General features: G+C 50.8%; 1 protein-coding gene across 3 annotated transcripts in view; it reads left to right on the forward strand.

Annotated features, from left to right (window-relative positions):
• Positions 1-18,346, forward strand: part of LMNB1 (lamin B1) — a 90,122-nt gene that overhangs the window by 2,781 nt on the left and 68,995 nt on the right. The window contains exon 1 of one of the 3 annotated variants that reach the window (XR_013622688.1): positions 5,173-5,373. The exons of the other annotated variants lie outside the window; for them this stretch is intronic. The gene's annotated coding sequence lies outside the window, so the exon portion shown is untranslated. Of the gene's footprint in view, positions 1-5,172; positions 5,374-18,346 lie in introns of those variants that run through there. 3 annotated transcript variants of the gene reach the window in all.

The raw sequence follows: 18,346 nt of genomic DNA on the forward strand, positions 1-18,346 counted from the left end.
GTCAAAGGGCGTTCCGTTCCCGTAGTTAATTCCATAAAGCATACACGAAGGACACCATATATCTTTGTTGACAGTTATTTCCTTATTATGTGTATTAGGGTAAGGCCTTGTCTTCATTAACTTAATACTCCATTGCACTGAATTACATAAGATAGATCCCCTTTCAATTCCCTCAAAGCCTCCATTACCAACTGCATTCCCCTTTTTGCATCCTTTGCCGACTGAATTGGGCGTTTGCTGCAATTGCCGCCATTGAACATGTGCTCGGGTCGGGGAAGAAAGGCGTGTCCCCACCTCGTCATAGAGGGAGGAGTGAGTCAGCCCCACTCAACCAACCAAGAACAAGGGGTTGGACTTGAGAGGGTGTGGAGAGAAACATCAAGGAGGTTCGCGAAGGTTCAGGGACGTGGCATATATAACCCGCAGAAGACGCCCCCACCTCAGACGAGTCCTGGCAAAGCACGAGGACGCCCCCACCTAGACGAGTCCTGAAAAAAAGCACGCGACGTCCACACAGCGGCACGAGCAGACGATTGAGGCAGCAGATGAGTTCGGAGAAGTGCGAGAGAAGCGCGGGGAAGCCTTTGACAGAAGTGCGAAGTAAGAAGTGCAACGAAAGAGTTGCGCCCCACCAGTAGTTTTGGCTCCACCAGCAGTTGACTCCACCAGGCCGCTTCGACCCGTTACCCCGCGGGAACCAGATTGCGGTGGCATCGGTGGCCGTCGAGGTCCAGCCCGACGTCCCGTGCGGAATCGAGCCCGAACCATCTGCCCCAGCTGAACCTTCCCATTCCTCCTTCCAGCATTCATTCCTGCCATTCTATCCTTCTTGTGTACGTGAGTTTGTTTTGTTTGTTCTGTCCCTGGGTTAATTAAGACTGCTATAGGTAAGCTAGGAATTTGCACTGTGTCCTTCTGGGCCGTCCCTCTTTCTATTTTATTTTCTTATCTTTCCTCCTCCTTGGTTTCTTTGATTGTGTAAATAGTAATAAATTATATTCGTATTTCCACCCTTTTGCTTTGGTGTTCTTCTTCTTCACATCCTTCGCTTTAGTCTTTTCCCCATTGAATATCTGTGGCGTGATTTTGGCAACGTTGCAGGAATCGGGTTAGTCGGAGTAACTGTTCGGGCGTGGCGGCCATCCGCTCGGCCAATCAACATCCTAGCCGCGTCCGTAACAAGTGGTGTCAGGAGTGTCGGATTCGGACATGAAGCGCTTAGCGCGCTCAAATTACGAGTGGCCCAAAAATTGTATTTTATAAAATCCTAAATTTGAAGGTCGCGCCATGGCTGGTCAAGGCGACGGGATGCCGGTGGGAGAGATAGACGGGGTAGAATCGACCCAGGACCTCGGGGAAATGTATGTGGAGGAAAGGAGGAGGAGAACAATGGCAATGTGGTTGAGGGGGTTTCAGGCGCGCAAAATGGCGCCCTCGCGCACGAGGTTTCAGGCGCGCAAAATGGCGCCCTCGCGCACGAGGTTTCAGGCGCGCAAAAAGGCGCCTCGCACGAGCGCGCGGTAGCCGCGCCCGCTGCACCAATGGGGGTGGTCCAAATGCAGGCCCTCATGGAGCAATTTATGACGCAAATGCAGGCGTCCCTCAACCTGCAGAGGGACGAGATGAGGGCTAATAGTCAGCAATTGGGGAACCAGATGGATGCTCAGGGTCAGCAATTGAGGAGTCAAATGAGGGACGAAGCAAGGGGTACCAGTGAACGGTTAGACAATACATTTGAGAGGCTAGGAAGCAAAATGGAGCGAATCGGCAAAATTGGGGACAGAATGGGTGACCGCATGCAAAAATGTGGGGAGACCATGGATCGCATGGTGGGCGAGAGGATCCCAAGGGTGCACGAGGAGGTAACGCAGGTCGAGAAGCGCTGGTTGAGCGAGGCGGAGGAAAGCGCGGGTACAATGACGGGTATAGAGATCGCGACCCGGGGTATGGGGCAGCCGGCGACTGCTGAGGTAGGAGAGAAAATTTTATTAAAGCCAGCGGTCGTCGAGGCGAATAAGGAAAAAACAGTAATGAGTATAATTGAAATTGTAGAAACGACAGACGTAGAAGAGCAACAGTCGGAGGAAGGAATGGAAATTGCTCAAAGTCTGAATGCACATCCTGATGCCGTACTTGCTAATCCTTTTATAAGATTTGCAGGTGCGCGTGGAGAAGGGAATCCCCCAGGTGAGTCGTGCTGTGTATTGTGCGGGGAGATTTTGCAGGAGGATGTTTGACGACAAGAGAATTGTCGCGCGATTGGGATCGAGGAAGCACCCGGGCGTTGGTGAAGGGTCGCGTGTGAAAAAAAAGTGTGCGTCAAGGGGTGAGCGTGTTAGGAAGCGCGAGTGTGATGCCGAGTGCGAGCGAGAATGCACGTCGGGGTGTACGGAGTGTGACACAGGGAGTGAGAGTGATACGGAGTGTACGTGCGAGGGTGAGTGTGACACGGAGAGTAAGGTGGTGGTGGAACGTGTGCGAGGAAGCACACCTGAGTTGGTTGTGGCGCGGGTGTGGGAGAGCCCATCTGAGCGCGTTAGTGGGTGGATGCAAGAGTGCACGCCCATGGTGAGTGGTACGGAGTACGTACCGAGGGAGAGTGCGCAAGACGGTGCGCGAGGTGTGTTAAGGGAGTGTGCGAACGGCGAGTGTGCGCGAGAGGTGTGGTGTGTAACAGGGAGTGCGTTGGTGGAATGTACGGACGGTGTTGGAACGCCGGGTTTTGTGAGTGTCAAAAGGGTCGCGTGTGCGTGTGGGCATGCGAGTAAAGCATCGACGTTGAACGGGGCAGCGTTTAGGGTGACGGATAGCCGATGCGAGCACTTGGGGCGCGGTGCGCTTTGTTGGATGCCAGGCCCGGCGCGGATCGATGCTGCGTCGCTTCTCTTCGAAGCGTCGTTGCCGATTCGGGCTTGGCCCCGCCCTGCACGGTCGAGTCCGGGCCTTGTCGGGCGAGGCGACCGGTCCGGTTTAAGGGCGAGTGGGAGGAAGCGGAACGGTGCCCCCTGGCGGGGGCGGGGTTCCGACCGGGCGAGCCTCGGTCATCGGGCCCGGGACCGCAAGGTACCGCGCCGAGATGGTACGTGGAATCTCGGCCCGACCAAACCACCTCCCTTGAACCGAAAGCCGGACGGATTCAACCTGCAGGCGACCAAACCACCCGAATTCATTGCTCGGCTTTGCAAAGCCGAGTTTTAATGATGTGACGACGCACCGAGGCTCAGATAAAGCAGACTGTGATGATGATGATACTGATAGTGTTTTGGCCCCGAAATTAGAAAAACAAAATTTGATGATTGGCAAAGGATTGGCAGAGTGATGATTGGCAGAGGATTGGTAGTGATTGGCAAATTTTTGATTGGCTGGAATTTGGTGAGCAAAATTGGTAGTGAGAGATACCCGATGTGCTGGGATGGCAACTCCATCATCCCTCACAAACGGGGGCAAAGGAGCACTAGATTTATGGGGTTTGGCAGTGAAAACTAGCCCGGGAGGGTTAGGATATAGTGTGTAGGGATCTAGAGAAGATGACCTTAGGTAACGTTAAGATTAGGTAGTGACAATGATACCTGTAGTGGGGACGCAGGTAGACTAGTGTGGATGATAATGACGTGGTATGTGCTTAGTTTAAAGGGAAGACGGGGAGCACTAAGTTAGCAGGGCAACAGGTAGTTCAGATGATGCCGTGTGTGTGAGGATCGAAAGTGTATTGAGCAGAGTATGAGTAAATGATTGTGATTGTGAGTTGTATTGTGATTGCACAGGTGTGCAACTGAACAGGTGAATGGAGCAGTGTTTGAGTGAGTGATAGTGATGTGTATTGTGCTGACCAAATGGTCCAGGAAGGAAGGAGGGTGCAGGTGGCACCAGGTGATTGCACAGGTGTGCAACTGTAGGTGTGTGGAGAATGGTTGTATGGATTACCTGGAGTGTGGAGTATATGGAGTATTGGAATGCATGGTCGTGGAGTGAGTATGATGGAAACTGTGGAGTGGAGTGGATGGTGCGGAGGTGTGAATGGGGGAAGAGTGGACCCCCATCACGAATACCCGGGGAGGGTAGTTTAAGTGTTAGGTAGAGGGTACAGGTAAATTGTGGTTGGATATTGGCATCTGTGGTGCGAGGTGAAAGAATGGTATTTGGATGGGTGCATTAGTGTTGTGGAAATGGCTGGGCGTGTAGCCTGTTAGTGTGTGTGTAGTTAAATGGGCACTCCACCACTGTGAGGATGTCGGCCAGGTGAGGCCGCAGGTGGGCTCTGGGAGCCGGTAGAGTTGTTGTGGATGGGGCCCGAGGATCCGGAGGACGGACCCGGGTAGCCCAGTGCCAGAGGGCACCGAGGGGTGACAGAGCCAGGAGGGGCCTTCCCCAGTTAGATAGGTTAGGGTGAGGAGCGGGGTAAGCTCGGGTGGCAACTACAGTGGTGGAGGTGTGCAGGTGGGTAGACCTGCTGGGAGAGCTGCACGACCCAGCCCGGAAATTGTGCAAGGGCACCGGGAGATGAATCGGGGGTGAGAGACCCCAAATTGATAAGCACCACAGTTTGGTCAATGGGAATTGGTTTTTATAACCCATAGTGTAAGTTGGCCAATGGATTGGCAGGGAAGACCCCAGGTAGTGTAAAGTGTATTAAAGTCATTTAGCAAGTAGTTAGGATGAAGATCTCCTCGCACCATCTACATCCACTCACTTGAGGTAACGATGGTACTCCACACCATGCCATGGTTGTTTTATTATTTTTATTGATGCAAATGTTTTGGATGTGAGATGCATCATGACGTGGGTGTGACATTGTGCTGTGTTCCATCTCTTCCTCCTTATGAGGATTGATGATGAATTGGGTGATGGCAAATTTTGGTTAGAGGGATTGTGGTGACGAATTTGGTGTAGGAGAGATATGGGGAAGACGTGACAGTAGTGACGGATTTGTAAATGTGTAGATTTTTGTAAATATGGGGTAAGGGCAAGGGTAGTGTAGGTCACGTGGGGGGGGGGGGGGGGGGGCGTACGGTAGGGACGAGCTTTTCTCCGCAAAGTCTCCATACGCACCTCGCCTTGCATTGCCTTTATTGATGTGTACCCTTGTGACCTTACCCCTCGCTCACCTGTCTTCCCCCCCCCCCCTTGTCTCCCACACGAGGACTGTGTGCCACTGGGCACCGAGGGGAGCGTGCGGGAGTCCGCCATTGTGCGCCCGAAACTCTCGCAACCACAGCTGTCTGCATCGATGCACCACCTTATGGACCACATGGCTGTGGCTGAGCACCACTGATGGACCCCATGGGTTGGGGCATGGCCCCTCTGCTGGAACCGGCCATGAAGGCCCGAGATCTTGCTGGCGGACCTTGGTCACAGGGCACCTATGCCATACAGGTGAACCACACGTAGTCGGCCCTGTGGGCCATAAATAAATAAAAACGGACACGTTTTGTGCAAGTTTTATGTCCAAATAGGCCGGCAGCAAAGATGATGACGACAACTGGAAAAACGACACTAGCCAGCAGAGGGAGCCGAAGAGCAAGAAATCACCAGCAGGGTTTGTTTGGTTATTTTTATTATTGAACTGTGGTGACTGTGCACCGATTGGTGCTTGATGGTGTTTTTGGTGCGTTTTTGGGTGCTTCATGGTGCGTCGATGCAGAGCAGACTGCCTCCCCCCCAAAATAACATTCACAGGTCCTGGGTTGCCATTGTAAATAAAAATAGCGTCGTTGTAAATAATGCGCCCCCACCGTAAGTGTTTTAGTTTGAAGACAATTCCGCAATTCGGTTAGCTGTGGGCGTAAATCTGTTAGGCAGGGTGCAATGGAGCAGCGGGACATATTTATTTGTGTTTTAAAACTGTCACACTCAGGGTCAGGTTAAATGTAGAGGGAACTACACCTACGTGCCACACTAAAAGTAAAGGTAATAGGCCCGGGACGTGCCTAAGAGGAGGAGGGTGCAGTGTTGTGGATATGAGAATGTGTTTCTTTTATTGTTGTAAAAATATCACCCTCCTTCCTCCAGTTGTGTATAAAGGTCAAAAGGGCGTCCCTTAATTAGGTCATATACAATCACGTTAGCCAATCATAGATTTCCTCCCTGTTTGACAGTTATTTCCTTATTCTGTGTATTAGGTAAAGGCTTTGTCTTCCATTAATTAATACTCCATTGCACCGAATTCAAATAGATAGATCCCCTTTCATTCCCGTTCCCAAAGCCTCTACTGCCAACTGCATTTGCCGCCATTACGGCGTGGTCAGCTCGGGGAAGAAGGGCGTGCCCGCCCATCGTCATCAAGGGTGGAGCCAGAGAGCCCGTGCCCACCAATCGGACTGCGGAGAGCGACCCGATGGGCGTTTCCTGGAGGCCGGTGGCTTGATCGCCCGAGGCGTTATATAAGCGCGCGCGGAAGCCTTTGAGGGAGTTCGAAGAGTTGCGCCAGAGATGGCGGATGAGTCGAGACGAGCCCTCGGAGAAAGAAGGGAGACGCGTCCTGAGGTGAGCCAGAGAAGCAGCCTTGGCCCACCAGCAGTTTGGCTCCACCAGCAGTTTTGGCTCCACCATCAGTTTTAGCTCCACCAGCAGTTTGGCTCCACCAGCAGTTTTGGCTCCACCAGCAGTTTTGGCTCCACCAGCAGTTTTGGCTCCACCAGCAGCTTTGGCTCCACCAGCAGCATTGACTCCACCAGGCAGCGTGGGCTCCACCAGGCAGCTTCGACCCGTTACCCCGCGGGAGCCAGATTGCGGTGGCATCGGTGGCCGTCGAGGTCCAGCCCGACGTCCCGTGCGGGATCAAGCTCCAGCCAGCTCCGTGCCTTCCTCCCCTTCTCTGCCATCCCAAACCATTCCAGTCCTTCCATTCCTGCCTGCAAATTCCCCATTCGTGTGAGTCCGTCGTTGTTTGTTCTGTCCTGGGTATTAATTAAGACTGCATAGGTAAGCTAAGTTTCACTGTGTCCTTCTGGTCCGTCCCTCTTTCTGCATTATTTTATTATCTTTCCTTCTCCTTGGTTTCTTTTGATTGTAAATAGTAATAATAAATCATATTCGTATTTCCTACCTCTTGTCTTCTTCTTCTTCACATCCGTTGTCTTTGTCTTTTCCAAATTGAATATCTGTGGCACGATTTGGCCAACGTTCAGAATCGGGTTAGTCATTGTTAACGGTTCGTGCCGCGGCTGCCATCCGCTCGGCAAATTACCATCTTATCCGCGGTCACGAACGCAGCTGCTCACCGGCCTTTTCGGAGGTCGCGGTGCAGCTTCAGGGACCACGTCGGTCAGCAATAATCGAGGGGATTAATCCCCCCCTCAAAGGGGAACCATAGGCCGACGTTGGGTTCCGTAACAATATATATATATATATATATATATATATCTATATATATATATATATATTATATATATATATATATATATATATATATATATATATATATATATATATATATATATATATATATGTATGTATATATATATTGTTGCGAATATGGAATTTGGCCTCCATATCCGCTTGTAAATATTCCCCTATTTTTTCCAATACTCCCCAACTTTCCCCAGTCCCCCATTCCCTAGTCCCATTGCATGTAAATAACAATCAGTAGAGCCGACCTTCCCCTTATTCCCCCATTAAATGTCGTGCCCAGGTCCACCGCACCACACGTAGACAACTTTCGGACATCTTCCTAGTTATTCTTAATCTATGTCAGTTAAGGCCTCGTTTCCATTAATTATGACTCTTCGTTGCACCAGAATGTGATTATATGGCATCAGTAGTGAGTTTAGGACCTTTTCCATACCTCCTTCCATCTTCTTCCCCAACCAACTATGGCTGCAGCAACGGAGGGGATGGGGGCGGCGCGGCGGCGCGGGGGGGAGGATGCGTCCTCACACCGGCTCGATTAGCGCCATTGACCACGCGCTCCACGGGGTTACCACGGAGGGGCTGGCTGTCAGCTCCTCCTCAAGGGCGGAGCCTGGTAACCCCCCGCACCCAATCAGAAGGGCGGACCGATTCCATCTGGGGCGGCGCTAGCGAGCCGAGGGCGTGTCACTCCCCGCCGGATATACGCGGCCCCGCGCCGGATGTGACGTCAGATGCGCCCCGAGCTGGAGAAAGACGGACCTGCGAGCGCTGAAACGGATGCGCCTGAGTTTGGAGAGGCCTGAGAAAGAACGTCACCTCTGAGCGCTGCGACGAGACCCCCCCGCATCTCTGGACCGAACCGTGTACCCTGCTTTGAGCCAAGAGTGCACCTTGAGCCATCGCTATCTGCCTTTCCTAGCCATCAAACCCCGTGTGAGTCAGCGTTGTCCCGTTTATCTGTGGTCTGTCTAGGGTTAATATAAGAGTGTGTCTAAGTGCCTGTCTTTCTATGCTGTCCCTCTTGTAGTTGTAATCTAACCTTCCGTACGAATATACTTGAGAACTGAACCCCTGGTGTCGTATTGTGTCATTATAACCCAGCCGGGTGTCTTCTCTTTCCTATTGAGCCAGCATAGCGCGATTAGTCAACCCCGGGTGCAATCGGGGTAACTTGTACGGATACGGCGGCCATCCCGCTCGGCCCACCATACCATCAAAGTCGTATCTGTAACAATTGGTGTCGGGAGTGAGATTCGAGGCCCGACCAAATTTGGAAAAAAAAAAAAAAAAAAAACGAATAGAGGAAAAAAAAAAATTTGGTCAAAATTTGGAGCGGCCGAAATTTGTATTTGTTTTACGAAACTCGAATTTTGCAAGTCGCGCTATGGCGGATCAAGACGGCTGGGGTCCGGTAGGGGAGAGTGAGGTAGGGTCGATCCAGGACCAAAATGAGGGACAGGAGGAGAGCGAAGCAGTGAGGGCGGCAGGTTCGCAAAATAGCGCCGTCACGCACGAAGAAGCGGGCGCGCAAAATGGCGCCTCGCTGAGCACCGCGCCAGCGACCGTGGCAGCGCCGCCGATGGATTGGGGCCTATTTATGGAACAAATAAAGGCGCTCATGGTCCAGACAAGTGAAGACCTGAGGAATGACTTGGGAAACCAAATGGGGGTAATGGGAAACCAAATGGGGGTAATGAGGGACGAAGCGAGGGCTCAGAGTGAGCAAATGGGGGTAATGAGGGAGGAAACGAGGGCTAATAATGAGCGATTGGGTGAGCGGTTGGGAAACCGGATGGATGCTCAGGGTGAGCGATTGGAGGGCCAAATGGGGGTAATGAGGGACGAAGCGAGGGGTACCAGTGAGGGGTTAGACAATAATTTTGAGGAGTTAGACAAGAAATTTGGGAAGATAGACAATAATTTTGAGGGGTTAGACAACGGGATAAAAGAAGTGAAAAATGGGTTAATGGGGGTAGAAAATAGAATGGCTGCCCAGGAGAATCAGATAGAGGGAGTGAAAAATGGGTTAGAGGGGTTAGAAAACAGTATGGAAGGCAAATTGAGGGACATGAGGGACCAAGCGGAAAGGGAAGTTAAACAAATGGAGCAGCAGATAGAGGGGGTCAGAATGGGGGTAGAAACCAAACTGGATGCTCACAGGGAGGAAATGGAGCAGATGAGGGTGGCATCTGGGCAGGAGATGCAAGTGATGGGAGAGGAGATCAGAAGAGGAGTGAGTGAGGAGGTCGGAGGAGTGCGCGAGGAGGTGAGGCACTGTAAGGAGCGCATGGAGAAAGAGGTGAGAAAGGGGACTGTAAAATTGCAAGGTGGTATAGAGGAGTTGACGCTGGGAGTAGAACAACTGACAGTGGGACAAAAGGAGTTGGGGGACCAGGTAAAGAAGAACACAGCGGTAATAGAGGGTTTAAAATCGACACAGAAGGAGATGAAAAAGGACGTAGGGGTAATTAAAAAAGAGTGTCAGACGGTACATGAGGACCTGACGAGGAAAATGGACAAGGTGGTAGAGGTAATGGAGGTTAAAGAGCGGGAGGTGCGGGAGCACATAGAAAAAAATAAAGTGGAGTTAGAGGAAGAACTTAAAGGGGCGCACGAAGAGATGAAGGAGATGAAGCAAAAATTAGAAGAAGTGGAAGAAGGGGTGAGCGAAATTAAAAAGCGACGGAGAGAGGATAAGAAAGAGATAAAAGAGGAGGTAAAAGAATTGGTCCAGAGTCTGTATTCGGATCGTGATGATGTGCTCATTAACCGGATGAGGGATTCGCAGGTGATGGAGGAGAAGCGAAGAGGAAGAGGACCCGGTGTAAGTGGTGACCAATATGGTCGTGCGTATGATGCGCCAGGGGATTTAAGGAGCTTGGGGGTCGAGATGGACCCGGGTGTTCGTGAGAGGCCGTTGGTGAAGTGTGCGACAGGTCTGGTGTGCGAAAAAGGAGGTGTGCGAGAAAATCCGACTCTGGGGTGTGTGAGGAAAAAGTGCGTGCCAAGGAGTGAGTGTGCTGGCGAGAGTGAGTCGGTCGTAGCGCGTGTGCGAGGGAGCACGTGGAAGCGCGGTGTGGTGAGTGTTACAGAGGGTGTAACGGGAGAGTGTGCGCGAGAAAGGTGTGTGACGGACAGGTGCATGAGGAAAGAGTGCGCTGTCAGAAGTAAGGAAGAGTGTCCACCTGTGGTGAGTGTTACAGAGGGTGTAACGGGAGAGTGTGCGCGAGAAAGGTGTGTGACGGACAGGTGCATGGGGAAAGAGTGTGCTGTCAAGAGTAAGGGTGGGTGCGCTGTCAGGAATGGAGGTGAAAGTAGTGAGAGTGACATGGAGCGTGAGTTAGTTGTGACAGGTGAGCGAGGATGTACACCTGGGATGGAAGGATGCACACCTGGAATGGTAGAGCGTGAGTGGGAATGCACGCTGGAGTTGGTGGTGAGGCACGTGGTTGGGTGTGCGAATGAGGGCACACCTGTGATTGTCACAGAGGAGGTGACTGAGGAGGGGGCGCGAAGAGGTGTTTTGGTGAGGTGTGCGAGCAACGAATGTGTGCCAAGGTGTTCGGTGGTCAGGTGTGTGACCAAGGCTGTGAGTGGAATGGGTGTACCTGGGTGTGTAAGGAAAGGTACGAGGAGCATGGGCACGGCTGGATGTGTGAGCAAGGAACGGGCTGCGGGGTGTAAGCATGCAGGTGAAGCATCGACGTTACACGGGTTAGAGGTTAGAGCGACTTTTAGCCGAAGCGGGCCCTCGGTGCGTGCCGGGCCTCGCTTTGAACGGCCGCGTCCAGGCTCCACTAGGCGGAGCTGGCAGCCCGATAGAAAGGGTCGTTATGGCGACCGCGTTGTGTTGAGACGTGCCGGCAGGTCGAGATCGGGACATTGGATGGCTCCACGCCGAGGTGATGCGTGGGATCTCGGCCCGGGTAAGCCCCCGTCCCTGCACCGAGTGCCGGACGCATCCAGCCGCTGGCACAAAACAACCAGCATCCATTGCTTGGCTTTACGAAGCCGGGCTTTGGACAGGGATTGGCGCACCGAGAGGTATTAGTGAGTAGACTGGGTGATGAGGTTAGTGTTTTGGACCCAAAATTAGAGAAAAACAAAATTTGATGATTGGCAAAGGATTGGCAGTAGTGATTGGCAGATGATGGGCAGTGATTGGCAAATTTTTGATTTGTTGAAATTTGATGTGCAAAATTGGTAGTGAGGGACCCCCGATGTGGTGGGATGGCATCCCTGCCACCCTTCCCATGGGGGGGCAAAGGAGCAATAGCTTATGGGGTGTATGGCAGTGAAAACTAGCCCGGGTGGGTTAGGTTATATCAATAGGGCCCTAGAAGATGACAGTAGGTAACGTTAAGTTTAGTTAGTGACTGATACCTGTAGTGGGGACGCAGGTAGATTAGTATGGATGATAATGACGAGGGAGCGCAATAGTTTAAAGGGACGACTGGGAAGCGCAAGTTTCAGAAGGGAGTAGTTAGCTGAGATGATGCCGTGTTTGTGAGAATTGAACAGGTGTGATTGCACAGGTGTGCAACTGGACAGGTGTGTGGAGCAGTGTATGAGTAGTGAGTGTGTGGATCAGCGCGAATGCGCTTGGGGAGAGAAGGGTGCAGGTGGCACCAGGTGTGAGAGCACAGGTGTGCAGGTACAGGTGTGTGGAGAGAGTTGGAGTAAGTGGTACGGAGTGGTGTGCATGGTGCGAAGGTGTGGATGGGGGAAGAGTGGACCCCTTTCACGAGTACCCGGGGCGGGTAGTGTAAGTGTTAGGTAGAGGGTGCAGGTAAATTGTGGTTGGATATTGGCATTTGTGGTGCGGTTGCAGAATGGTGTTGTGAATGGGTGCATTAGTGTTGTGGAAATGGCTGGGCGTGTAGCCTGTTAGTGTGTGTAGTTGGTTGGGCACTCCACCACTGTGAGGATGTCGGCCAGGTGAGGCCGCAGGTGGGCTCTGGGAGCCGGTAGTTGTGAGTGGGTGCCTGAGGATCCCGGGTGTGGATCGGGCAGCCCAGTGCCAGAGAGGGCACGGAGTGGGGAGAGAGCCAGAGGGCCTTCCCCTGGTAGTTAGGTTAGGGTAAGGAGCAGGTAAGCTCGGAGGCAACTGCAGTGGTGGAGGTGTGCAGGTGGGTAGACCCACTGGGAGAGGTACACGTCGCAGCCCAGAAATTGTACGAGGGCACCGGGAGATGAATCGGGGGAGTGAGACCCCAAATTGAAGAGCACCACAGTTTGGCCAATGGGAATTGGTTTTTAGAACCCATAGTGTAAGAGGGCCAATGGTTTGGCCGGAGAAAGCCCCCGGGTAGTGTAAAGTTGTTAAAGTCATTTAGGAGATAGTTAGGATTGATGAACCTGTCGCACCATACGCAGCCACTTACCTGTGGTGATGATGATGACTCCACACCTGTGTTTTCTTTGTTTTGTGCAGGAAATGAGATTGCTGTGAGGATTTGTGAGACGCATCACGACGTGGATGAGACATTGGGGTGATTCCATCTCTCCCTCCCTAGGAGGGACTGATGATGAATTGGTGATGGCAAATTTTGATGTTGAGTTGGAAATGGCAAATTTTGATGAGAGTTGAAAATGGCAAATTTGATTGGTTAGGAGGGAGAGAAGACGAATTTGGTATATGGGAGGAACGGGGAAGACAGTAGGGATGTTTGTGGATTTGTAAAGTAGATGTTTATGGGTAGTGTTGTGTTTTGTTGATACAGTAAGGGGTAAGGGAGGGGCCATGTAGGTTACCTGGTGGGGGGGGCGTACGGTAGGAACGTACCTGTCTCACCTGGTTCCCATGTGCCCCCAGTGTGCATCACCTTGCATTGCGTGCACTTTTGCGCCCTTACCACCTTACTCACTTGTTTCTTCTTTTGTCTCCCACCTCCGAGGATCTGGCTTTGGGGTAGAGAGAGAGGAGAGAGAGGTGCTGGCTGCGCAGTTGTGGGCCTGCACTTTCGCTGTTCGCTGCCTGGATCGGTACACCATATGGACCGCAATGTTTGTGGCCACCCACAATGGACCGCAGTTCGTTTGCGGCCAAGCACCACCCGGGGATGGACCTATGGGTCAACGTGGCACCTATGCCATACAGGTGAACCACTTTTAGTTACCACCAAGTGCACCACAAGAAGAGCAAGAGACACCTGCAGGGTTAGGGGTTGTTGAAGTTATTTTTATTCCAATGAACAATGGTGACTGCACCGATTGGTGGTGGGGTGGTGCTGTTGGTGCTCGGGGAAGGGTGCTCTGCACGTTATTAAAGGCCGTCGGCCACAGAGCACTCGTGGGTTGGTGTATCGATGCTGGCAAGCTCGCTCTCTCTATGCATAACATCTGCATGTGTCCCTCCAAAAACAGGTCCTGGATCGTAGTGTAAATAGCAGCGTAGTCTTGTAAATAATGCTCCCTACCGGCTGTATGTTTAGTTTGAGAATTCTTTCCGGATTCGGTTATCCTGTGGGTGTGTTTCTGTGAGGAGAAGGGTGCAACGTCGCAGGGGGACATATTTACTCATTTGTGAATATCTGTAAAACTGTCGCACTCAGGGTAGAGTTAATAGTAGAGGGAACTACATTGCGTGCCACACTAAAGTAGGTAAAAATTTATCGGGTCGGGACGCCCCGAGGGTAGAGAAGGGTGCAATGTTGCGAATATGGAATTTGGCCTCCATATCCGCTTGTAAATATTCCCCTATTTTTTCCAATACTCCCCAACTTTCCCCAGTCCCCCATTCCCTAGTCCCATTGCATGTAAATAACAATCAGTAGAGCCGACCTTCCCCTTATTCCCCCATTAAATGTCGTGCCCAGGTCCACCGCACCACACGTAGACAACTTTCGGACATCTTCCTAGTTATTCTTAATCTATGTCAGTTAAGGCCTCGTTTCCATTAATTATGACTCTTCGTTGCACCAGAATGTGATTATATGGCATCAGTAGTGAGTTTAGGACCTTTTCCATACCTCCTTCCATCTTCTTCCCCAACCAACTATGGCTGCAGCAACGGAGGGGATGGGGGCGGCGCGGCGGCGCGGGGGGGAGGATGCGTCCTCACACCGGCTCGATTAGCGCCATTGACCACGCGCTCCACGGGGTTACCACGGAGGGGCTGGCTGTCAGCTCCTCCTCAAGGGCGGAGCCTGGTAACCCCCCGCACCCAATCAGAAGGGCGGACCGATTCCATCTGGGGCGGCGCTAGCGAGCCGAGGGCGTGTCACTCCCCGCCGGATATACGCGGCCCCGCGCCGGATGTGACGTCAGATGCGCCCCGAGCTGGAGAAAGACGGACCTGCGAGCGCTGAAACGGATGCGCCTGAGTTTGGAGAGGCCTGAGAAAGAACGTCACCTCTGAGCGCTGCGACGAGACCCCCCCGCATCTCTGGACCGAACCGTGTACCCTGCTTTGAGCCAAGAGTGCACCTTGAGCCATCGCTATCTGCCTTTCCTAGCCATCAAACCCCGTGTGAGTCAGCGTTGTCCCGTTTATCTGTGGTCTGTCTAGGGTTAATATAAGAGTGTGTCTAAGTGCCTGTCTTTCTATGCTGTCCCTCTTGTAGTTGTAATCTAACCTTCCGTACGAATATACTTGAGAACTGAACCCCTGGTGTCGTATTGTGTCATTATAACCCAGCCGGGTGTCTTCTCTTTCCTATTGAGCCAGCATAGCGCGGCTCGTCAACGTCGAGTATAGTCGGGTAATTTGTGGTAATTTGTGCGGACACGACGGCCATTCCGCTCGGCCCACTTTAACATCAAAGTCGTGTCTGTAACAATATATATGTATGTATATATATATGTATGTATATATATGTATGTATATATTGTTATAGATCGCGGTTAGATGTTATAGACCGAGCGGTGGTGTAAGACCGCGACCTAACAAAACTCACCCGATTCACCCAGACTTTGGCCGTATCGCACCGTAGCTGCCCAATGAGGGGAAAAGACAAAAACGACGAATGCAAAGAGGAAAACGAAGGCAAAGAAGTTGGAAATACTACTAAATTTATTTACTATGTACACACATAAGCAAGAAGAAAGCAGGCACGTTTATTTACAGGCACATGAGACGCAGGTGACACAGTGAAAATGATTAGCTTATGCAGACTTGACTTAACTACCCAGGACAGCACAAACAAAGACACTGACTCACTCGGGGAATGCCAGGAATGGCAGAAGGTGGACGGCTGGAGGTGCACGCTTGGTGGAGCCAACACGGAGCTTGGTGGAGCCAACACGGAGCTTGGTGGAGCCAACACGGAGCTTGGTGGAGCCAACACGGAGCTTGGTGGAGGGGAACGCTCGGTGGAGCCAACACGGAGCTTGGTGGAGCCTTGGTGTGACGGGTTCTCTCTTCTCTGTAAAAGCTCAACCGTCTTGTCTCTGGTAAAAGCTCAACTCTTCCAGTCTCTTGCAAAAGCGAATCTCTCTGACTCCTCTCCACGGCTTGGGCTCCCTTGTGTCTGCCGGTAAAAACTCATCTCTCTTGGCCACACCCCTGCCTTGGGTTATATAGGCCCCCGCCCCTCAACCTTTGCGAACCTCCCCGACCGCTCTTCCTCCGCCCTCTGTAGCCAAACCCCTGGCTCATGGTTGGTCGAGCGGGGCTGGTTCACTCCTCCCCCTCTATGACGAGGTGGAGACACGCCTTTCTTCCCTGACTCGAGCCTCGTGGTCAATGGCGGTTATTGGAGGGGAGGTGATTGGGAATCGAGGCTCAGCAATGACGAGAGGGGATGTAATATGGCAATCGAGGGTCGGCAATCACGAAAGGGGGGGTGTGAAGGAAATGGGGATTTCTGGGGATGGGAATGGAAGGGGATCTATTCTCTTTCACTGGTGCAATGGAGTATTTCAATTAATGGGAGACACAGCCTTATCTTAAAACACAGAATAAGATATAACTATCGAACATGAATATCCTATGATTGGCTGACGTGTATGCTTGTGGACTATGGGACGCCCTTTGACCTTTATACAACCACAAACGGAGGGAGGAGGGGTGATATTTTACAACCTTTTACAACAACATTTTACCACAACAACAAAATAAAAAAACATTCTCATATCCACAACAATATATATATGTATGTATATATATATGTATGTATATATATGTATGTGTATATATATATGTATGTATATATATGTATGTATATATATATATGTATGTATATATATATGTATGTATATATATGTATGTATATATATGTATGTATATATATATATATGTATGTATATATATGTATGTATATATATATATATGTATGTATATATATGTATGTATATATATATATGTATGTATATATATATATGTATGTATATACGTATATATATGTATGTATATACGTATATGTATATGTATATATATATATATATATATATATGTATATATGTATATATATATATGTATATAGCCAAAACAACTTCCTCAATGCCCATGTCAATACTTTGCGTGGAACCCTATCGAATGCTTTCTCCAGATCAACAAACCCAAGAAACAACTTCTGCCTCTTCTCCATGTACTTCGCCTGCAACTGCCTCACAATCAAAAGCGCGTCTGTCGTTCCTCTTCCTGGCATAAATCCAAACTGCATTTTGTCGATCTTCACTTTCTTCCTTATCCTCCTCACCAACACCCTTTCCAATACCTTCATTCCATGCTCCAATAACTTTATGGCTCGGTACGAGCCACACTCCAGAAGGTCACCTTTCCCCTTGTATAGAGGGACGAGGGTACTCGGTTCCCAATCCACTGGAATGCGGCCTTCTTTCACCACCAGATTGCAGATCTCTGTCATTCTCTTCACACCCCAACTTCCTGCTGCCTTCAACATATCTTTCACAACTCCCGTCGGCCCTCCCACTTTTCTACCCTTCATTGCTTTTATCGCTTCCTCAACTTCCTTCTCAGTTATCTTCTCTGCCGGTCCTAAAACTGGGTTACTCTCCATGTTGCCATCCCATTCATTCTCTGTATTCAACAGCATTTCCATATATCTTTTCCATCTTCCTTTAATTCCATCTGGGTCCACAACGATTTGTCCCACTTCATCCTTCAAGCAACTCACATCCCATCACATCACACCTCTCTTTCGCTATCTTCTTTGCAATCCTGAATACTGCTCTCTGACCCTCTTCCGAATCCAAGCGTTCTCCGAACATTTTCCTACATGCCTCCTGCGCCTGTGCTACCTCTTTCTTTGCAGCCTTCTTGGCTGCCTTATAACTTTCATGCTCTACTGTTTCTGCTCCCGTATCCTTCGCCGTCTGACACTCCTTGAACTTCTTCCTCTTCTCGTCAATCCTCTATCCAACTTCATCATCCTACCACCATGTTTCCGAGTGCCTCGATGGTCCTTTTGTCCATCTACATACCTCACCAACGGCTCCCAACAGACTAGCTTTCATTGACATCCAACCACTTTCAAGCTCAACCACATCATCCTCTACCCTACTCAGCCTTTCTTTTAATGCCTCCCTTACTGTCACCTCTTTCAACCTCCACACATTCATTCTCGGTTGGTACTTCACCCGCCGAGCTCTCCTCGCACCTTTCACCCTTATGTCGCAGACAACCAAGTGGTGCTGTGACACAGCCTCCTCCCCCGGGATCACCTTTGTGTCCCGGAGGTGCCCCCTATCTCGCCTACGCACCATCAGGTAGTCAACGGTTGTCGTCGACCCACCTGACGTGTATGTAACAAGCTTATTATCCTCTTTCTGGAACTGAGTATTACAAATCAACAAATCAGCTCCATCAGCAAACTCCAAAATCCTTTCACCTTCTCCATTTCTCACACCATATCCGTAACCCCCATGAACTCCCTCAAAACCATCCATACTCCTTCCCACATGTCCATTTAGGTCTCCTCCTACCACAACAACTTCCTCATGTTTCACGTTTTCCATCAGCTTCTCTCTCGCACACCAGAACTTGTCCTTCTCTTCATCGCTCCGACCAACCTGCGGAGCATATCCCAAGATG

Source organism: Myxine glutinosa, chromosome 2, assembly GCF_964187855.1.
Source record: "Myxine glutinosa chromosome 2, kmMyxGlut1.1, whole genome shotgun sequence".
Classification (NCBI taxonomy): domain Eukaryota; kingdom Metazoa; phylum Chordata; class Myxini; order Myxiniformes; family Myxinidae; genus Myxine; species Myxine glutinosa.